This window comes from Condylostylus longicornis, unplaced genomic scaffold, assembly GCF_029603195.1.
Source record: "Condylostylus longicornis isolate FDR11 unplaced genomic scaffold, ASM2960319v2 ptg000022l, whole genome shotgun sequence".
Taxonomy (NCBI): domain Eukaryota; kingdom Metazoa; phylum Arthropoda; class Insecta; order Diptera; family Dolichopodidae; genus Condylostylus; species Condylostylus longicornis.
The window spans coordinates 5,743,160-5,768,615 of NW_026577991.1; the positions used below are offsets into that span (position 1 = coordinate 5,743,160).

Consider the following 25,456-nt stretch of genomic DNA (forward strand, 5'->3'; position numbering starts at 1 on the left):
CATTAAATAATATTTCTTATAAAATTTTTAAAAGTTTTTCTTCACTGATTTCGAATATGAAAAATAAAGTATGTATGTATATAATAAATAGTCGTATATACACAAATATGATCCAGGTGGTTTTTATATTATATTGAGGTTTTTCAACGTTTTCCCTTTTGTTTTTTTTTCTCGGTTTTTTCTTTCTACTCCTTCAAATCTCGTTCAGTTACATAGAGAATAAGTTCAAATGATTTTTTTTTATTTTTCATTTTCAAAAAAAAAAGGAAAATCATATTGATCAAATGCTTTTCTTTTTGGTTTTATGGATAAATATTTCAATATTTTTATGAAGTTCGATAAATCGACCCTAAAATGAATGCTCAATTCAAAACAAAAAAAAAAAATGCATTCAAATTTGATTCAAATACTTACATATTTTAATATTAAAATATCATGGCTACTTTAAGACTCAAACTCTGGTATGCTGTTGATCAAGTTTTGCAGTTCTCCAATTAAAAGTCTTTAGCCATAGCCATATAAAATTCTACCACATTACAAGGCCTTTGTTTTCTGACAAAAACGCTATTGGACAGTATTTCCCATAGGTGTTCTATGAAGAATGAGCCCGCCAATCTATTACTTGAATGTTTTTTGTTCGTAATCAGTTCATTGCACTTTTAGAATTTTTGAATTATAGTATTATTTTGTTGAAATATTCATTCTGGTATACTGTTTTCCTCTCCGAATGGAATCAAAAATCTTCTAGCAGTTCACCATCATATTCAAAATTCATTCTGACTAACACTTCGTATATTTGCTTTATTTTTAAACAAAATTTCATTTTATTCCCATATTTCCAGTATTATAAATGAAAATTCAGATTTACCTTAGCATTTCACAATAATATGATTAAAAAATTTAAAGAAAAATTCATTGTACGAGTAGTCATTTGGAATAACAACGACAACAACAATAATAAGAGTACTGTTTTTGTTACACTCGTATTAAACATAAAATACATTGAAATATTATAAAAAAAACAAAAGCACAGTGCCATCTTTCGTTTTAAATCAGAAAAAAAAAAACAAACAAAAATATAAAAATACTTTTATAATATAAAATTTTAATAAAATTGATTTCTTAACCTTCTTTACTTAACATCGCATATACAAACAAACACCCTTACATTTAATATCCTTTTTATATAATATCCAATCCAATATTAATTCATTGTAGCTCATCATAAATCGAACATAATTTTTAAAGTAGGAGTTAAAGCAGAGCGTAGTGGCATAATTGCAAAACGTACATATACCTTGTTTTATTAATATAACAAACATTCAATATAGATAAGTGTGTCGACAGCTAAACTGAATTAAAATTTCAGAACACTGGAAAAAAGTTTTTAATAATAAAAATGGTTTTATTTCTTGTTACGTTGTTTTTTTTTTTAATTTAATAAAATTTTAAGTTAAACTTTTTATAAAATTGATTAAATTTTTATACAATTTTAGTATAATTGGCAAATAAAATTGTTTTCAATTAATTTGTTAATTAATAGAAGCCCAGTGATGGGGATTGTAAAATAATTGGCAATGGTGTTGAACTTATTCAGAATTTTAGACTATCAAAAATTTTTATCAATAATAAATAAGTGAAAAATAACTTTCTTTAATATTAAATTTTTGATCTTATTTATAGCGTTCAATTCGAAACAATATATAACATTTTGTGCGTACGTACAACATTCCAGGTGTATTCAGTCACTACTATACCAGTCTGTTCCAAAAAGTAGTTGAAAGAATTGATTATCATTTTTTTCCAGTAGATAGCTACACATTCTTATATGGAAAAAAAACATCAACAACATGAATAGTCGAATCTACAGCAAATTGCAAATTACTTAATTACTCAAAAGATCAATGATTCACAAAACAGCATTTAATTTGCAAAATACTAACAACACTGCGGAGTCTGGAAAAATTTGGTACGTTATATTACTTTAAAAGTGTACTATTTTATATAAAATATGTAGACTGGTGTGATCGAAATTGTTGTACACCTTTGAGCCTGTAAGTGGAACGCAAACATTGTGCTTAACAATATCTCTAATTTAATACTTTTACTCTTTAATTGATGAGACTTAATAAATTATTCGTTAATAAGATAAAGAACGAGTAACCTAGTCGACAATTGAACTACACCTACTCTTTATATAACATTGTAACACCTTTTTATAGTACAACGTTATGACAGTGAAATTTTATGATCTATAATCTACATAAACATATATGAACATTTAAATACATAATCAAGTTTTGTAAGTATATATATATACATAAATGTGTTATATTTTCCAGGATTATTACAGATTTTTTTTTATTTTTAGGAGCAGATGTTGATGTTTATTATCTTGCTGATGCTGCTTTTCTTCAATATATCTAGAATTTTATTTTATGTATAGACAGAGCCCTTTTGTTAGAAATCACTGTATGAATAGAAAGTTTTACTTCAGTTTTTTTTTTCTTAAACCAGCACTATTTTTTATGTATACAAACTTTTATATCAATTTAAATAGCACATTAAAATATTATATATACATAGTGGATAGTGATTCACAAAAAGTGCTGGTGGGCAGTTAGGTTTTTTAATTTATTTTCTTCTTTGCTATTTTCTGAAATGCTTTTCAATTTGCGGAAGTTGATTTATAATAACTAAAGATAACCATATAGAAAAATAAAATATAAATTGTATATAAAAAAGTTTATTGAATAAAAATTAAAGTTAAACAAAATTTTATAGATGATATTATAGGGCTTTCCATTATTTTATAAGTAGAAGCAATAAGGATTTTGATATAATTTAAAAATTTAAGATTATCAAAATTGAACGACACGATTATAAATTTAAATAATTCACCTTTTTTTAAAAAATGCATAAAAATTTATAGTAGAATTGTAATAGCTTGCATGTAAATGTAAAAACCAATTTTAAATTCAATTTTATAATTTAAGTTAATTTCAATTATTACTATATATTCATGTTATATTTAAGTGCACTCTATACATACATATACTTGTACAGTACTAGATTTATTTACAGGCTAAATAGTTCGCATTTTTGTGTTCCACTTTTTGTGTTTTGTGTCCCTGGTATCGCAAATTCAACTCTAAGGGTATTATTGCAATAAAATTGTTGTATAACAAACTATATGCTTGCACTTTTACGGATGTCTACATAATACGTTTAGGCACATATTTTTATTTTGATGGTGTCTTTATCTAATATGCCAAATACTTGAATTTTTTTATAGTGTGAATTCTCATAATAATACGACACAAATAATTTCAATAAAATTTATTAACCAAATTTTAAAATTTTTATAATATTCATAGGTAAATAAAATTTTACATTTAAGCTACTAATAATACTAAAAAAGTATTTATAATCAGATTTCTACTACATATGCTGGTTGAACCACCTTTTAAAAAATTTTAATTGGAACAATTTTATAGAAATTATAATAAAATAAAATCACCATTAACCAAATAATAAAATATTTTATTTTGAATTAATGCAATAAAAATGATGTTTTATGATATAGTTTTTACACCTCTATAACTATTAAATTATTTAAATAATTAAAATTTATGTATTCGAATATGCATACATACATGTAGAAATATAATTTTAAAATTATATATGTGTAAAATTTTAAAATTTACACATACGAGAATTAGTTTTAGTATTTTATCAGTTTTACTTATAATTATAATACACAATCTTGTTCAAATGATGCAATAGTATTCGTATATCATGTTGTAAAGTTACAAGTTACGAAACCTTAAGTTTTAATCTGTCTGTATTTATTAACCATAATAATTTAATCATTTAAGTAGTTAAAATTTTTTGTTTGTAGCCTATTAAACCTAAAGAATACTTATTAAATTAATTTCTAATTGCAATACTCTTGTGGGTTACCAATAATAAATACCAATAAAAATTTTTGGTATCCTTAAAAAAAATAATTTGCAATTTTGTCATTACAAATTGTAAAACCTGAACTTACTATGCTAAAAACAAAAGAGCTACATATCTAAAACAAGTTTTTAAATAATATTCAATTGTTTTTTCATTATTTTTCTAGTGTATATTAAGTATTTTAATATTATATAAGCAAAAATCGCGTATATATGTTTTACAAACAATATGCAAGTTTTATTATTTTACAAAAATTTACTATATTAACGTATGTTAAATCGTATTGCTATTAGGTATAGTGAATTTTATACTACATTAGTTACGTAATTTAGTATTTCAAAATATTTTTAAAGTAATATACATTTTTATATTTTGTTTTTGTTTTACATTATAGGTGATAATAATAGCCCATCATCGGAACTACATTTAGAGAAATAAAAATAGAGGGTACTCTATTTGAATGTACACATTATTACATTATACATTTATACTGAAGTTTATTCATATAACATACAAAAAACAGAAAGAATGTTTTTATATTGTTAAAAATTTTATTTATGTATAAAAACCAAATAAATATATTTTGAGTTATTTAAAATACGATAAAGATTATAAATTTTTTAAATTACAAAAACCAAAACTATAAAAATGAAGAGCAAAAATTTTTAAAAACAAAAGTTGAAAATGTGATTGTTATACATATGCATGGGTCACCTTTATTACCAGTGCATATTATATATATATATATATATATATTACATAATTATTTAAATTCATGAACAATTTTAAGTAGGTAACAAAAAATTTTACAAAACAATTTTAAAACAAAAAGTTATATTGATTTTATTATTATAATAAGTGATTTCAAAGCCGAATGTACATGTTTCAAAGTAGCTATTGCCAGAATAATATTTCCAGTATAAGAAGTTGCATATATTTTGTGTTACATAGAACTTAAACAATTTCCTCAACCAATCTTAATTTAAAGTTGTAAAACTCAAGTCTGCATTAGTATAATTCTATTTAAGAATTGAAATAAGCCTAGATGGCAGTCTTTTATTTCTTGTTTTTGCTCTCAACTATAGCTCGAAGCTACATATATAAATATAAAAAAAAAAGATAAACAATGATTGCAATTTAATAAAATGCTATATAAGGGCTTATAAAATTTATGTTTGCTCGTATCTCATTAGAACTAGTCTATATACATAGTTATAGATACAATACACAAACATATTTATACTTAAAACAGAATTTTTTCTTGTTAATACAAATTGATTTACACAATTGGTTTATGCATTTTATATGTTGATAACCTTTATTCTGTTCCTAGGCATAATCTGTTTAGTTTCTAAAGCTATATTAAACACAATATACTTATAAAAATATATACATGTACATATTATATATGAAATTTAGCCTATTTTAAATAATAAACAATATGTATTTTCAATTACAGAGTGTATTCTTTAAGTGATATCTACCAAATGTATTTCTATTTAATTGATTTAAACTGAGAATTTGCTATTTAATTGCTGTAAATTAATATTTAAGATATTTTTTAACATTAATTGATGTTTAAACAAGCTAAAGTAATACCATCAATATTTGCGCATGAATAAATAACACTAGTCCCCCACATTTTTGCCTCCAATACAATAGTGATCTAAAATTCCTTATTTCATATGACTATTTTTAAAATCTCTACCATATTATTCTCAAAAGTTGTCAATAAAAATGAAAAAATTGATTTTTAAATTATTTAAAAATTATTTATCCATTCATATTCTATATTCATCCTATTGATCATATCCTATTCATCCTATGGTCGCACTCTGTGGTCTTGAATTTACTCTTACAAACCAGAAGTATATTATTTAGTCGCAACATACACACATACGTATTGTATTTTATTTATTATTTTGCTTTGTTCGCTCTACATTATACATATTTAACATAAAATGCGTACCGAAGTTAATAAATTTTCTTTCCATTATATTATATACATACTTTAATATGCATATACAAATACCTAATACAATATAAAGACTACCTATAAGATACAATCGTGAATAAATTGATTAGATACTAGCAATGAATCAGTTAGATACAAACCATGAATCAGATGCTTAACCAGAAAACAACAAAAAAAAATAGCTTTTAAGATCTCATAAAACCACTTGTATATTTTTATATATGCACAATCTTATATGCCCGCAAAAATACGGGTCGGGTTTAAAATAAAAAAAAAAAACTATAAAACCTTTCTCTTCTTTAACTTTTTTTTTGTAAATTTTGAATGCTTTTTTTCATTTCAAATTTTTATTTTCGATTATTTTTTTTTATTTAAGAATGCACGTGCTATTAAAATCCCAAAGAGCGTATATAACGCGAATAAAATTGCAAATTTAATTTTTTTCTTTTCAATAAAATCATTGTAAAAAAATAACAAAATGTAATTTTTCTTTTTATCTTTGTTTTTGTTATTTTTTAAGTCCAAATTTAGTAGTATACAATATAATAACTAATTTTATGTACAGTTTTATACCCATTGGACATTTTCGGACAATTTTAAATGAAAATGAAATTACTTTTTATTCAGCTTTTTTAATTTTTTTCTTGTTTTTTTAGAAATATAATATTTTCCGTGAAAATATTCGAAAATAGGAATGTTCTAATTGATATCGTCAATCAAACTGGTTGCATGTTAATTAGTTGAAAGGAGAACCTCCAGACTTGAGTACGTACTTTATATTCTTAGATAAAAATTAGACATCATACTTTCTTCATGAATTTTTTTGATTAGAACTTCTCAATATGGAGTTTTTTTTTCATCAAACAAAATTCACGAACAATGTTTGATATATTCAAACTCCTTTTAAAATTTTTAATAAAAATTTTATCAATTATTTTTAATCAAATCAAATAAAATCTGTAAAGATTTTTTATAATGTCTATGTCTTTTCTTAAAATTTTGTTTAAGATGCAATTTTAATCAAATCATACAATGTTTGAACGGCGAAATTTGAATCAAACAACGGACAATGTTTGAAATGTAACTTGTGACAATCATTCAACATGAATATTTGAAATTTGAAAAATTATGTGCTTTTAAATTAATTTTGAATTGATCTCTTACTTAATTTTAATTTAGGTATGTACAAAACTATTTTCCTTCTTACTTTAACATTAAAATTTATTTCAAACATTATTTTAGTAATTCAACTATGTACATATTTTGTAAAACGAATGATCGAATTTAATATAGTTTCAAACATTTTTCAAAGTTCGCGCATTACATACATAAAGTATAAATTTGTATGAATATATTTTAAATATATATATTTACATATGTGTTTATAAATTAATATCTAATCTAATACAAAAGCATTATTACCTATTGTTAAAAATTAGTAAGTTTTTAAAAAATATTGAACTTTAATTTTACTAGGATAAAAATCTTAAACGTTAACACAATTGTACAAACATAACATATATTAATTTTGTCATAGAAAGAGGGTTACCACCTATAACTAAAATTTTAATAGAAGTGTGTAATTTAGTTTTGTTATTAAAATAATATATAAAATTTGTTATAATATGTGTTCAATAATGTACAAAAAAGTGTATAAAATCTTTGCAAACAAAAAACTAGTGTATTTAGCTAAAAAAAAATAAATTATTTGAAATATACTAATATGTTTTAAATCTCTTAAGGTAGATCATTAAAGAACGAGCTGCATTGTAAATTGAGTCATAATCACAAAAAAGTTTTGCAAATGAACAATTTTAATGTGCCTTGTAGTAAGATGATTTTCAACCAAATTATTAAATACGGTTTCCGTATTGGCTTAATATTTTTTTGAGCATTAATTGGATCTGAATTAACTTAAACTAGACTAAACTATTTAGGGGCAGTATTTTTAAATTCAGGTGATTAATTTATGTTATATTTAATAATTTTATAGGTGCTATTATATGTATTTATTGTAGGTATTTTACCATATTTGAAGAAAATACGTTATTGAAGCATGGAGCATATTGTAATGCAGTGTCATTGTCAGTGGCATAACTGTAGAACATTTTTTTTCACTTTTACACTCTGCTGTTTACGATAGCTGACATTTAGCAGTTTTGCTATTGCATGTAACGTTGGTACGTATGAAAAAAATATTTCTTAACATTATTATAATATACAAAGTTGTGTTTTGCAAATTGAATTTTTTTTTTCAAATTCGAGATTTATTGATCCCATTTAGATTTGAGACACTCTACATTAACTGTACACTGTACAATAAATATGTACAATTAGATAAATATATTAATATGTATGTATGTATTTGGAAATCGCGAGGATTTGAAAACCTATACAATAGAGGCAATATTATATTTTTAGAAACACAAGGAAAAAAAAAAAATAACAAGAAAAACATGAAATTTTATGGTTATATTTTTTTTTGTTTTTATGTTACGGTATAAAAGAGACCATAAGATTTAAAATTGTTATATTTTATGCTTGTTTTTGTTGTTTGTTTTTTTTTTTTTGTTTAATTCTTTTGTAATAATTTTTTTTCTGTTGGTTAAATTGGTTTATTAAATTTATAACATTTAAAATATATTTTATATACTTCAATATTTTTGTATGTATGTATAAATAAACGCATTTTAAATGTGCATACATAAATATAAAATGACAACCATGTTTAATTTTGCGATATACCTACATCCATACATAATTTTATTATATTTATCATACTAATATATCTGAAGCTTGTATGCAATAACCGCGGTTTTCGTGGTTTAAACACAATTTTTTTACTTTTGTTTTTTAAATTCATGTACAGTACAAAATACAAAGGAGACTTGTCATTCCAAATATGGCATAGTTTTGTGTTTCATGAACAAAAATATTAAAAAAAATTTATGTTAAAAATCTTTTTACATATATACATACTTCCATATATTATTATTAAATTAGTTATAAAGGAATAAATTTTGTGAAAATCATTTAAAACATAAAATTATTAAATAAGATATTTTTATTTTTTGGTATATAAAATTAATTTTATTACAAATTTCAATTGAAATTATTCATATTGGTAAAATGAATAATTTGTACAAAATATAAACATAAAATTTTCAATTGGCAAATTATTATTATTAAAAATTTATTGAAATTGCTTATTTATATAAATTAATTTTTATAGATATAATTTGGCATTATTAAAATTAATTTTGTAATAGGTATTATTAATGTTTTTTGCAATCCCCTTGTAGCTGCAAATGCTACTGTAATCTACTTTAATCTCGAATATGAACTTCGAAATATGTACATAAACGATTCTCGTATAATTAGTGAGAACGAAGCAATGCCCTCATACGATTTCTTCACACATTAATTTTCGTTATAAACACCAAATTAATATGAACAGCACGAAAATTCTAATTAAAAATTTAAGTTGTGCTTGATAGAGTGCTCGACTGTTTTTAGCTTAGATTTGTTTTCATTAGCGTCTTATATTCTTGTTTACCTTATTCTATTAGAACGTTGATACTTGTGAGTTGAATGTACTTTATTATTGTTATTTTTGTTTTCGAATTTTTAGTTTACAGTTTCAACTTGCAAATTGACCAAAAATAGAAATATTGCAAGTCATCTTTTATTAAAAATAATATTAAAAATTTTTAATTACTTTTTTCTTTCAAAGTTATTCATTTTTTTGTTTTATGTTCTTTCTATATTTTAAGAAATCTTGTTGGTTATAATTATTATTATTCGTTATTATTTCGATATTAATTTTAAAATGAAATATGTATGTAGCTATCTTCTAAAAAAATTTCATTAAAGTTCTATGATTTTTCGTTACGATGTTGAAGCGAAAAAGAAAAGTAATAATTATTGCCAGTGTAATTTGACAGTGAAATTCCTAAATACATAACTAACACTCGATCTCCAATTAACGAGTAATATATTTGGAAAGAGAACAAATATATAAACTCTATGTAAAACAAACTAGCAGCAAAATCTCTGCAATATAAAAATTAGTGTTGCCAAATTAAAATATTTTCCAGTTTCAGTTTTGATGCCAAATTTTTTTTAAGAAATTCAATATGAAAGTTTTGTTCTCAAATACAGAAATTTCGTACTTTCACTATAACAAAATATATTTTAGTGGGGAAAAAATATACTTTAAAAATGAATTACATATTTCAGATAATATACATATATACATATATGTATATACAAATATATATTTCGAGTTTTTGTTTATTTCAGCCCCAGCAACACGAATACTCAACATTTCTCTATTCTATACATAAACACATCCATACTTATGTATAAGTACTTCGACTTGGACATTTTCATTTTTCTCTTTTTTGTTTTTATTATTGTTCTCTTTCCATAATTTCTTTTGTTCTCAATTCTCATTAAGTTTTTTTTTTTTCAAAATCTCTTTTTTATTTTGAAAAGTCATCATTAAAATTATGTTTTTGATAGATTTTAATCGACTGTAAATATATTCGAAAACTCTCATACAAACAGACAAACACCATGTACAATTTTAAAATGACCAAAGAAAAAAAAATGAGAGTTACTTTTTTTCATTTTGTTATTATCATTATTATTATTGTTTATTATTATTACTGTTATTGTTATTTTATTATAAATCATGTTTAAAAAAAAAGTCTTATTGTAATTTCCAAAAATATCATCCCGACGGCCGACACTTATTATACACTACTCTTGTATACAAACATAGTTAATGGGTTTTAAAATGAAAAAAAAAAAACTTTTTTTAAAGAATCACCACCAAAAAAAATTTAAATTTGAATTGAAACAAGAAAATGAAAAAAAAAAAAAATTAAGAATATAAAAAACTTAAATTTAAAACTTTTGGAAATTTTAATTCCACTTTTTGGTAAAGAACATAAAGAGAAAATATGCATTCCAATAATATGAGAAATAGGAAGATGGGAAGAATTATATAAAAGTTATTATTATTGAGAATAATAAATAAAAAAAAAAATTATTTTAAAATGATAATATGAAATCTATAGAAGAGTTAAATCCATCTTACCTTAGGATAATAATTTCAAGAACTTGTCCATGGACCCAACCAAGAATTGATTGTATTAATTATATTAAGCCCAGAGTAAATGCTATACAATAACTCCTATTTATTATCACTATTTTAGTACATACATATATTACCTTTAATTCTACTTTTACTAAAAAACATTAATATTCACATTATGTCGTATAAATATCAATAGTTTTGTTTAGACGACAAGTCTTTTTGAGTTTCCCTTGATGTAAGAGTCGCCGTTTCAACACTACTAATGAATAATACAAAGAGCATTCAAGTTACTGTATACTACAAAATCTACGATTTAATCTGAGTCTGATGAAACCTTATATTATTAACACTTCTATTATTAGATATCGAACTTTGTCTAACGGTAAATATCAGAAATTATTCTATTTTCATAATCATTATCGAATAGCGTTACAGCTCGGGGTGAGCTTGAGTCTGTGATCTGTGGTCACCTGCGTTCAGTTTCTTACACCAAGTGTGCGTAAGTCATTTTCAAGGCCATCTATACACTTTAATCTCGGTCTTCCACGAGTATCATCTGTTGTTGTAATCGATCAGCTGATTTTTTTCTCATACAGTTGTATTTTTCGTAGCAATTTGTTAAAATTTGACATTAAGTCTGAAATAATTTTAGTATAATATGTGTAAACAGTCATCAGACTTTCACTTCGATTTAATTTGAGATTGTGCCGTTTATATAAAAAGTAGGTATACCACCAATCATAAATATTTAGAAAATAATACACACTATAAACGTATACGGGAGAAATCAACTTCAAATTCATTTTTTGTTCCATTTTCAAAAAATCAAATTTTTATTTAAATTTGAATGAAAAACTTCTTTCCAGATTTTTCATTATCGGAACCACGCTTCTCCATTTCTTTTTTTCTTGCTTTTTTTATGATAACAATATGTATGTGTTTATAATGTATACTTAAAGAAAATATCTAGATCAAAAAAGCACCAAATCACTATCATTCATAATCGATTTGAACCATATGGTTCTTATATACAAACTATCGTCATTCCTATTTCGTCCATTGGATTCAAATTTTTTCATATTATTTTCTATAATTCTCATAATTTCTAAAGATTAAATTTTTTGATTTTTTGTATATTTTTAGAGTTGTTATTATTCTTATTTCTACATTTTTTCTTTAGTGTATGGTATATAGAGGTAATTCATAGCTGTATGTAATATTTTATGATAATATAGTGTTGACAGACGCAATCTCATCTTATATTTTATAATTTTTATATATATAAAGACTAATAATACATAGATAAACACCGACTATACTTCAACAATCTGTAATGTACTCGTATTTTCTATAGAATGCATAAAGATCAATTTAAAAGTTAAAAAATTCTTAACTTTCAATTGTCAACAGTTGTTACAAATGATTTAAAATAATAGTCATATTGAACTTTACAAATCCATAATCTATATTCCATTTCTATAATACTTTACTTATATATAATAATAAATTAATATGTTGTTTTGAAGACCACCCGAGGCTTTTGATTTGAATTATATGATAATGATATTAAAAAATGAAAAAAAAAAAAAAGTGAAGATAGAATGAAGATAGATGATTGAAAGTTGAAAACAATTTATTAAAAGGAATTATAATAAATATTTTGAATTTTATAGACGCATATACAAAGAGAAAGATGTTAGAATTTAAATTTGGAGAATGATATGGCAAACAATTAATTTATATATTTTTAAATACAAAAAAGATCTAATTTATAATTGAGGAAAACATCTATATTTATATATTTGATTAAATTATAAGAGAGGAGGTGAATCTGAAGGAATTTCTTAAGGAAAGTGTATAAATATTATGTAACTTGCTATATATACATATTCACTTTTGTTGTATAGTATAGAATTCTTTAGAATAGACTCTTTACAATATTGCACACTTTTTAATTTCATTTAAATAATTTTTCATTTTTGACAATTTCAAACTAACGCAATTTGTATTTATTACACGAAAAACCGTCTGTCCGGAACGCAATTAACGTGGAAAATTGTTAAAATATGGAAAACGTCTGTGTGGAACACAATTTATACTAAAAATAGTTCAAATATGGAAAAACGTCTGCCTGGAACGCATAATTTATACTAAAACTAGTTGAACTACGAAAAACCGTCTGTCTGGAACGCAATTAACGCAAAAAATTGCTAATATATGGAAAACGGCTGTCTGGAACGCATAATTTATACTAAAAATAGTTCAAATATGGAAAAACGTTTGCCTGGAACGCATAATTTATACTAAAACTAGTTGAAATACGGAAAACCGTCTATCTGGAACGCAATTAACGCAGGAAATTGCTAATATATGGAAAACGGCTGTCTGGAACGCATAATTTATACTAAAAATAGTTCAAATATGGAAAAACGTCTGCCTGGAACGCATAATTTATACTAAAACTAGTTGAAATACGAAAAACCGTCTGTCTGGAACGCAATTAACGCAGAAAATTGTTAATATATGGAAAACGGCTGTCTGGAACGCATAATTTATACTAAAAATAGTTCAAATATGGAAAAACGTCTGCCTGGAACGCATAATTTATACTAAAACTAGTTGAAATACGAAAAACCGTCTGTCTGGAACGCAATTAAAGCAGAAAATTGTTAATATATGGAAAACGGCTGTCTGGAACCAAATTTATACGAAAAATCGTTTAAATATTGAAAAATGTCTGTCTAGAAAGCAATTTGAATACAAAATCGCTAAAATATTAAATTTTAAATCCATAGCTGCTGAAATATTGAAAAACGTCTGTCTGAAACGCAATTTCGATGTGAAATAGTTAGCATTATGAAAAAATATTTGTCCGGAACATAATTTTAATGGAAAATCGGTTTAGTAAAAACGCAATTTGTCTTGTTTTTGCAAGCTATATATGTAAAAATCTCTTAACGAATGATTATCCTTTAAAAGAAAACACCGCATTATAATATTACATTTATATTATATAATTAAGAACATAATTACTTTCAGAATAAAAGAACCCATACATATATTTTGTTGCGTTTTTCAACCAAAAGAATCGTTTCAAGAAGACAAGAGAAGGGATTAAAATTTTGTATATGTACGTATAATAAAAAAAAGAATAAATTAAGTAAATTACAAATTTTAAAATATTGCTTTTGGCAAATTCTATAATTTAAAACTTTTTTAAAATATACAAAAACTTAAACTAAGTATATGTGTATATAACATACATTTAAGAATTAAATTAATGGCACTTATACAAAAAGTTATTAATACCCGCCTTTAGCAAAAAAAAAAATTTCTTTTTCACTTCAATTTCCTCTAGAGCTATATTATAGCGTTTTTTTTATTGATTTTTACCTTATAAAAACGAAAATTAAAACAATATTGTATTTTTTGCTTTAGTTCTTTAATCAAATATACATTCATACACACGCATATGACACGGTCACATATAAGATGAATCGACATGGTCAAATTAATTAGATTTCAAAATAAGAATTTAAAAATTGTTTCAAAACAAATTAACTACTTATGTATTTTACACCTCGCCTTGAAACATATTACAATGTCGTGTTAGTATAGGTGCAGTTTGCCTTTTAAAAATTACTGAGCTCAAAAAAAAATGCAAATATACCTAAAAAGAAAACTAATTTCTTTCACATTTAAAACTAATTCAAAGTAACAACAAATAAAATTACGTATAAAATTCGCAATAAAATAATATGGAATTGACATTGTGTTGTGATAATCACCGTATCCTTATCTATAACTAATTTGAACTTGACATGAAAATATGAAACAACATGTCTCTCCTAATTACTGATAACATTAAGAACTATAATATTCTATATACTGAAAGATTGCTGACCTATTAACATCTAATAAAATTTTAATTAATTATTTAAAATTAAAAAAAAGTAATTGGGTTCAAATATATAAAAAAAATTATTGACCCAAAGACAACCTCATTAAAAAAAATGAATACAAATGTGAAAAACACAGTGAATCATTTTAAATGTGGCAAGACATATTTTTATTTTTTATATTAAAATATAATTAGAATAAAGCAATAAATAAATTTGATAACAATTTTTCTCCATCTAGAAATAAAATTATTTTATAATTTTATTAGCACATTGCTGTTGACATCAGGATGCTGTTGACATATTAATGCTCTTATCATTTTATAATTGTTATTGATAAAGATTCTATTGTCAGGCAAATTGTACACGTAAGATAAGCATAATTTGGATGGGAAGAATGGTTTAATTTAGCCTTTATGCCAAAACTATAGTCTAATTGCAAAAGTACTGCAAGTACATTTTTATAATCACGAAATTTGACACGCTGATAACTTACATAGTAAAATTTGTTAGCTTACATAGTAAAAGTTTTCATAAATTCTATAAGATATTCACTTTTATATACGATTTAAATAATTTTTCCATCAGTGTATCATGGCTATTTTATTTACAGCATTTTATTCTTAAATAATTTGCGTGTAAACATTTCAATTTAAAATTATCTATATAATAAAAATCAATAACTAGCAAACTATAGGATTCTTACTTTTTGCTGGCATACACATGTTATTCAAATATCGTTTGTGCATCATCATTCTTTGCTCAAATTTTGTAATTTATCAGGGGCTATGTAATTATTTTTTTAAAATGAATTTATTTTAAGAAATGCGCAAATATTGCACATGTTGAACATATCTTTTTATATCTACAATTTTCATGAAAATAGAAGAACTGTCCATTTTAATTACATAACGATTAGAGCATATATGCCACACCAATTCCATAATTCAGATACTCCTCAACATTATTTCAAATTTACTCAATATTAATCTTAATACAACTAGTTGGTAGAATTATTTACAACTTACTGCAATAATCATTTACCACGATTTATTACATATTACAAACCAATATTAAAAATAATAATTCATAAATCATTCATAAATTCACATTTCAAGATTTTTTTTATTAAATATTAATATAAATGAATAAAATAACTATAAAAGATTATTCAAATTATAAATAATTTTTAAAGATTAAAATAAAAATACAATAGAAATAATTCTTTAATTATGTGATAATAAACTAAAATCCGAAAAATTTCCAATATTCTTCGGATTTAATAAACATAAAAAAATATATTTAAATACTTCTTTTTTTTCGACTTTCTATAAAAATTCGCCATAAATATCGCGGAACGTCGAATTTAAAATCTATTCAAAATTCAATCGAATTTTATAAGCTTATTTTATAAAATTGAATAGCTTTTTTGGTTCAAAATTTTTTTCTAAAGAAATGATTTAGCAAAATTAACATAAATTAATATGTAGAAAAAAAAGTTTTTTTTTTTTATTCATAATTTAAAATTAAATAAATTTTTTTAAGGCGGATACTTTAATAATATATAGATGATTATTATAGTTATATTATAATAGAGTATGTAAATCCATTTCACGTGCCATTAAATTAAAAACTTTAAATTTTCTACAAATTAATTAGTTTTGAGTAATTTGTAAAAATTAAATTTGTTGATGCCTTTATATATACCCACTTAAATAAGATATTAATAAAAAATTATAATAATTTTTAATAAAGCGAAATTTTGTCACAGCTCTTCATTATAATTGATCAAATTTATTCATTATAATGCTTCAAATTTTGAAGCAAGTTTTATTTTTAAATAAGACCGGCCAGGTGAAGATTACTGTATACCAGCCAGTTGATAGATCTACACGTATCTCATTTTTTTTTCGTTCTCCACTTGGGAGTCAAATCCATAACATTAAATTTTTACTAATTATATCAACAATTAAATACACCTTATATTGACCTAAACTGCACACATAATTTCATATTATTTTAAGAAAATTAATAAAATAATTTTATCCCTAAATAAAATTTTAATTGTTATACACTTCCGATGTAAATTTCACAACTGAAATACCTACATATATATAAAAAATAACCACAAAATTAACCTATATAATTTTGAACAATAATCAAGTCTAGACCCTTTAGTAAACTAATTTATAATAATTAAAATATATTGTGGTTTATTTTAATAAACAATGGGATATTTATATCATATATGCTTTATAGAATTAGAATTATGTCATAAATATTAATATGAAAGTAAATTTTATAGGACTTGTCGTACATTTTGGAATATTTAAATTCAAACTTTATAAGATTTATTAATAAAATATTTTCCAAATTAATACCATCATCAATTAAGTCGAACAACTTATGTATGGGGAATCTTAATAACCTCAATATTTTTTGAAATAAGTAACCAATCTGAAACTATTGAAAAATTTTGGCATTCAATTCACTCAATGAGAATTCGCCTGACATTCAAAATTTTCCTATCAAACTTATTAAGCTTACTCCATAGTACAGGGTGGCGCAAAAAGAACGATATGTTTTGAATTTTTGATAACTTTTTTATTTGTTATTTTTTTTTTTTTTTTATTTCAGAATCTTGTAAACAAGGCTTGGCCAATTTATAATGGAGCAGTACACAACGCAGCAGCGAACAAAAATCATAGAATTTTACTATCAAAATCACAGGTCTGTTACTTTAACTCGGCGAGCATATCGGCGATATTTCAATGTGCGGAATCTGCCCTCTGCAGCAACAATAAACCGCCTGGTAAGACATTTTGAAGAAAATGTAGTATAGCAGTTGAACGAAGTTTTTCATAAATAAAATTAACAACGAAAAAAGAAATTGTTTGCATGTAAGTCAATTTCACGCAAATATGATAGCAAAAACGGAGCTTAAATGAAACTGAGTGACTCGGCTAATCACGCGGTGAAAATTTTTAATTGAAGCAAAAATTGTTCTGTTCTACATTTACTACAATTTATAGTAAATTTGCTGCAATTTGAGAAACCCATTTACTGCAGTTTATCTGACCATTGGTGCAGTGGTTATGGCACCGGTCCTTTAACCGAAGGGTCTCGGGTTCAAACCCTGGTCAGGTCACTATTAAAATTATATTCAATATTATTATAACTTAATATACAATACTGATAAATATTATACAAGTAATTTTCAAATATTCGTAATATTCGATATTAAAAAAAAAAAAAAACTAAGAAAAATAAACAGTAAATATTAATAACCTCAAATAATTAATATAAATAAAACTACGGCAGGCTAGTCACCTACCTAGTTAAACTCTATGACGCTATGAAACTAGTGCATGAGAAATCATGCACTAGCCCTATGCTCCTTCTAGGAGTGAATAAAGGAAAAAAAAAAAAAAAATTTACTGCAGTTTAGAAAATGGAAACAACACCACTGGACATTTATATATTCAATTTAGTTTGAATTCGAATTACACTCAATCCTTATGCATACATATGTACATATTTAATTACAATTAAATACCTTGAAGTACATAAAAATCTTTGAAGAACTTTCAAAAACCTTGTGTATTACTTAAGACACTGTTTTATAATTGAAATCAATAATAATTAAAATTTTAAAATAAATTATTAAATTAAGTGCAATATAAAAATTTAATATTGATGCAATTATAAATATGATGGTGTTTTGCTGCTCACATACTATATGACGCACAAGAGCCTACCTATACAATTATTCTATACACAAAATTTATATAATCCATATATTATTTATATATGTATATACAACAACAAAAAAAATTGTTACAAGTAATTCTTTTGGATGCAAACTAAAAAAGATTAATGGACGGAAATAAATTGTATAATTAATGTCTTTTGTACTTAAATTATAAATAAGAAAAAAATGCATTTTTATAGTTCATTTATATTATTGTAAAATTAATGGAATTGCATTCATTTTGTATCTATATGGAGTCATTTAGACAATATTCAATTTAAATTCATTAGAATTCTCTAATCTAAATAGAGAATAATATAATTAAATTGAAAATTATTGCACAGTCTATAAAGAATTTTAGTACTTTATTACTACATATGTGCTTGTTTAGATATAAAAGAAATTACAGCTACACATTTTGTTATGATCACGTTTTGAATAAGAAAAATTTAAATTTAAATAAGAAAATTATTGTTTGTTTAAATTATTAAAGAAATTACCATATAAAATTCTTCCTCAATCAATGCAAATTAAATTTTGCAAAGTTAAAATATAATTTTTTTTAATATTTCAATTTCTATATTATTATTTTAGGCATTTTGCACGTGATTTCTTACAGTATTATCAACGGAAAATCAACTCATTTTGTAAAACTCAACAAAACCTGAAAGAGATTGCAAACCAACATTTTAAACTTCATAAGATTGAGATATAGCAAATTGTAACACGTTCCAGTTCTGTTTACATTGGAGATTATTTGTTGACCAGCCTATTCATTGAGTCATTGTGGAAGACATACGAACTGTGTTTTTGATGTGGACTATACCTGATATTGATTTCATCTTATATTTGAAAACCATTTTGAACACACTTATGTAAATGGAGATATTCCAATAGAAATATGCAAAAAATGTAATTAAAAACTGATTTCTTCAAATAGATCGACCTAAAAGTTAATTGTAGCTGCTATATATACGGCAAGAAATCAGAAAATTTGCTATTTTCCTGAATTTTTTCTTTAAATTTAAATACCAAACTGTTTAAAATCAGCACGTATATTATTAATATATTTTAACAATCGCAATGATTATTGACGATGCAGATTAGGATTAAATTTTATTTTTTCTAAAATACAATAATTTTGTTTGAATAAACCATGTTTTCTCTTTAATATTTATTCAATTTTAATTAATTTTTTTTTCTTTCAATTTTAAATTCATCTGAATTTTTTTGTTTAATTCAAAATTCTGACCTAGAATCTTAACTAGATATGTTATAGAATTAAATCAAATGCAAATTTTAAATTTTTCGCAATAAAACATAAGTAATATATGTATATATATTTGATTCATATATATGTATAAAATTTGATTATATACCCATATAATCAAATTAAATTTTAATTAAGAATTAAAGGTGAAAAAAAAGCAAATAAAACAAATTTAAAATTTCTCCTATATTTTTTTTTTAATCGTGTTCTAGTTTCTATTTAAAAATATCTGTATGTATATCAAAATTATACCTTTAATACAAACATACACCCGAACGAAATTTATTCATTTAAAATAACTGAAAAGGTATATTCTTAATATAATACAGGTATAACATAATAAATTTTGTATAAGAACAAAAAAATTTTTAAATTTTTTGGAATAAACAAAAAAAAAATTACTTTAAATTCTGATATTTTTATGCTATAGCAGAGCCAGATTGGTTTACAAAATATTCTCTGACCTAAATCATAATTATAATCAAAAAATTTTAAAATAGAATTCACGTGAATATCTTTGCCATAATTATATCAAATGTGTATATGAGTATAAATATTGCGTATATCGCTAAATTATAAGGGCAAAATACATATTAAAAATATGTTTGAACAAAACATAATGAAATAAATTTAATTTAATCAATTTATAATAATACATATTCTGTTACAGCTCCCCATTTTGAGCACATTTCTAATAGAATTGGAAAAAAATGTTCATGACATTTTAATTTTAGTCAGTCATTTTATTTAGGATTGTCGTGCGATTCGTCGATTTATATAATTTTATAAAATTACAGTAATCGAAATTTCTTTTTAAATAATTACGTAACACTATTTTTTTAATAACACCTAAATGTTCTCAATATTTTGATTTTATGTAGGCAAATATTTGATTTTATGTATTATTTAGAGCTGTAATTAACGTAATGTCGTACATTCTTATCGAGAAAGTTTTATGCATATATTCAAATGGATGTGTACGCGACCGAATGACTTTTGTCGTAATGTCGTATACTCTTATAAAATGACTTGTTAAACAGAGTAAATATAAGTATACACGGCCAAAAAAGTTTTTCGTAATATGGTACACTCTTATAAAAATTGCTTATAAAATGGAGAAAATTTTATATACCCAAATAGAAGAATGCGCTTTTGTTGTAATGTCGTATACGTATGTAAAATCAGTTTAAATCATAATTTAAAATAATATTTTGCATTAATTATCGGTATATAATCAATTAAATTTAAATAATTTTTAATTTAAAATAATTCATAATGTATGTAGGTACATATACGCATTTCTAAATTCATTTAATATGTTTTAACATATTGAACATGTAGGCACTAATGAATATATACATATATATTTTAGTTTTAATATAAAAATAATATTTATTTTCTAATTTTAAATAATAATGCATAAAATATGAGAACAGTAGCAAAAATATTCCATATTAATCGATATCTAAAAATGCAAATATAAACAATGATTAATTAAAATTTTTAATATTGACAACCAATATTGTAATATGTACACACATTAAGGTTGTATATATAATAACCTCCATTCGAATTTTTCAAATTAAAACAAATTCAATATTAATATATTATTATAATTTTCCGAAATAATATTCGATATGTCATAAAATTTACACAATAATAAATTTTAAAATTAATGCGTTTTCTTATATACTAACTTAATTTCAATATATAACATAAATGACATTCAAAGAGTATAACAAGTTTACTGAACTTATATTAAAAGGTTCATCTATATATAGCAACATGTATGAATAAAATTTAAAATATTAAAATATTCATTAACATCGTAATATCATTAAAGTACAATTTATATTTTATATTGCTTTGCATATCATTATGTGTGCAACATTTTAATGTAGAGTAAAACGCCTACATTCTATATATGATAAATGATTCTGGGCAATTCAAGAAACACAACACATACATAATAGTATAATTTAAAACCTTTTGGTAACTACTTTTGGTTTATATAACAATTTTTCAATAAAACATGACATCTCAGTTTAGTTTTGTTCATTTCTTTGATTTTTTTATGATTTTGGTTCTGTTTTTAACAACAACTCGTATATATTTTACATTTTCTTGTTGTAAATTAATTTAAAGGAGCATATAACCTTATAAACCTGATCTTCCTTAGAAATCTATAATAATTTTTTATTCACGTTTTCATTTTTAGCTAGTAGATATTAAAATTTAATTTTATGAAATCAGGAATATTTGAGTAGGAGAAGTTGTATGATTAAAAGTAATGCGATAATAATTAAAATATTGATGGAAATTTTATTAGTTGCTAATTATTGTAATTTTTGTTCTTTTGAAGATTTTTATTATATGTAGTTTTCAAAATTCTATATCAAGTCTATTTATTAAATTGTAATCTATTAGTTATAAATATGCGTAAATACAAAATAAACACTATACATTTTAAATTTAAAATTATATTTGCAAAAATATTAATTACCATACTAAAAATAATGTTTGTTATTAAAATTTAATTCTTACATACATACGCCTTTGTAATTTTATTTTAAATTAATAAAAAGTAAAGCAAATATGGTTTGTAAAGTAGCACCTTTCCCTCTTGAATAAAGAAAATATTGTTTGTTAAAACAATGTACTTACTTTATTACCAATATATTTAATTTGTTTCAATTATATATATAATAGGCGTGAATAGGTATATCAAATTATTGCATATTGCATACATTTAAGATAATCGGGTTGCATATGTTTAGGATTTTGAAAAAATTGAAAAAAGTATTAATATAATGATCGATTTCGATGAAAACGTTTCTTATCTTTTAATAAACTGTTTATTAATGTTTAAAAATTTTTAAAATTTCAGATTCCCACAACTTATACCGTTTAGAAGAAAAACGAGTAGAAAACATGCTGTACCAGCTATGCTGTGCCAGAATAGAAAAAATTTGTCGCTATCTCTTTGCGTTCAAGGAATTTGGAAAAATGTTTATAATCTCGATATATATAACGGTATTTATGAAAGAAATGTCATTTTTAGGATTTTGAGGTATTATAGCTTTTAGAGAGGAGAAATACATAAGTAAAAATTTTCTTCTGGAAAAATAGATACTACAACAAAAACTCAAATTGCCATAACTATAAAATATTCTTAAAAAAGTTACAAAATGTAGAAATACACTAATTTTATAAAGAATAAAATCTTCCTATATCACAAGAAACAGAAAAATTATTTTAAAAAATTTACATTTTGAATTTATTTTTTTATTTCTTATATAAAATTTTATATTACACTACTTTATAGTTAAAAAGATTTTACGAATTGTAAACCATTCCACAAAGAGATAACAAGAGAATTTTCATTTCATTTATTTCAGTAGCATAAAATCCATTTATTTTCATGTAGTTTTATTTTTATTTGTTTTATTGTTGTTTTTTTATACATCTAATTTTTATTATTATAGTTCAACTTTTACATATATGAATAATTTATAAAATAAACTTTTAAAAATATTATTACAAAAAATAATGTTTGTCTGTTATTACGACAATTTGTAGTATTCAAAATTAAATTTAAGAAACTTTATTATAGACACGATTCATTTATATGAATTGGTTTGTGTTTACAATAATAATTTCGAATTTTTTACGATAATTATCATTTTAGTGATTCGATGCTCAGAATAAGCTACCATTAATGAATCCACATTGTATTGTAATTGTATCGTCAAAAATGTCAATGTTGCATGCTGCTTGCCATTATGTTTTTTGTACAATATCATTTCATCGTAAATAACAGTAATTAACTGCTATTACAATTACGATATTGATTTTTATTCTTACTTTGTAAGTAAGTAGTTACATATATATTTTTATTATTTACTATTATTATTATTATTTTGTTAAATTCTGGGCGATAAATGAATAAATTAAAATTTATTGAAAGTTAAAGAAAAGAGAACTATAAAAAAAAATAAAACAAAAATAATAAAAAGAAAAATATTCAACAGATAATTTGTAAACTTGATTAATTGAATGTCGAAACGGATGGATGGTATTTTTGCATGCGATTTCAAAAAAACAAAAAAAAAAAAATTACAAAGGAGTAATTGGATTCAGGTTAAAAGTCTCTCTCTCTATTCTTGTGGGCTGCGTCTGCTACAGTTAGTTACTTTTTTTGTTTGGATTTTTTGAATTTTTAATTTTGATTTGTTTTTTTTGGTTTGTTGCATTTTACCTTATACTACTTTTATGTTTTATGTTTTTACCTACCAAGTCCCACTTGTGGAGACATTCTTATTCATACGTATAATTTTTTTAAGAGAGTAGGCTTTAAAGAAATATGTTTCAATTTTTTTTTTTTTTAATTTTAATTGTGATATTGAAAATTGAAAATCAATGTTTTATGGAAATTCTGATCGGTTTATTTATTTTGTTTTTTCTTTTTTCAACTTTTCAATTCCGAATGATCATTTCTTTTTATTGATTTGTTTTTATACAATTCGTATAATAGTTTTATGCCTGCCGTTGTTATAGGTATGTAAATATACATTATATTTGTTATAATAATTAATGGAATTTGTATATTAAATAAAATAAAAAAAAATAATAATAAAAATAAAGTGAAATACATAAGCATAATATTGATATTTTATTTTAAGATTAATTGCAAGGAATTTCAATTAAAAACTATAATAATGGTATTAATAATATTTTGTATGTATGTATGTATATACACATATATAAAGTTTAGCTACGGATTAATTTTTGAATAACAACATTCACACAGTCCAAAAGGTTAATGTTATAAAAATAACAATAATAATATTATCAATATTATTGTAATGTTATATACCAAAATGTTAAGTATGTATATCGTATATGTATATCGTATATTCAAAGTCGCATCTTTTATTATACATTGTATATAACTTATATCTTATATTTCAAAAATGGATAGGTTAAAAGTTATATGGTCAATGATATTTTTGTTTAATAAATTACATATGTATATATATATATACATACATACATAAACATATATTATGTATGTATTTCAACAAAATTTAAATTGAAGACTTTTTAATTAATTATGTGTGTATATATAATTTTATATTTACTTTATTGTAATGGAAAGGTGATAAATGGTCATTGAATAAGTCATAACAAAAATTTTAAATAAATCTATATTTAATAAAATATAGTTATACTATATTATATGATAATATCGTATATTGCTTTATCCTTAATATTATAAATGTAAAATATTGCTGTCAGCAACAATGTTTTATGTATATTCGAAATGATTATAAGAACGGATATTTAAATACGGATAAAAATAATTGAATTAAATAAAGAAATTATTAAATTTTCAAATATAATTATTTATTTAAAATTTCTTCAATTATATATTAAAATTCATTTTCTTTATTATATTTCTTGTATACAATATAACAATTATATACTGCAAAGC

The 25,456-nt window shown here is 23.0% G+C and overlaps 1 long non-coding RNA gene across 1 annotated transcript; it reads left to right on the forward strand.

Annotated features, from left to right (window-relative positions):
- The first annotated feature begins 17,589 nt into the window (after positions 1 to 17,589).
- LOC129606926 (uncharacterized) lies at positions 17,590 to 23,186 on the forward strand. The gene is made up of 3 exons (XR_008696785.1): positions 17,590 to 17,753; positions 19,287 to 19,604; positions 22,850 to 23,186. It is a non-coding gene; the product is annotated as an uncharacterized LOC129606926 (long non-coding RNA).
- The last annotated feature ends 2,270 nt before the right edge of the window (positions 23,187 to 25,456 follow it).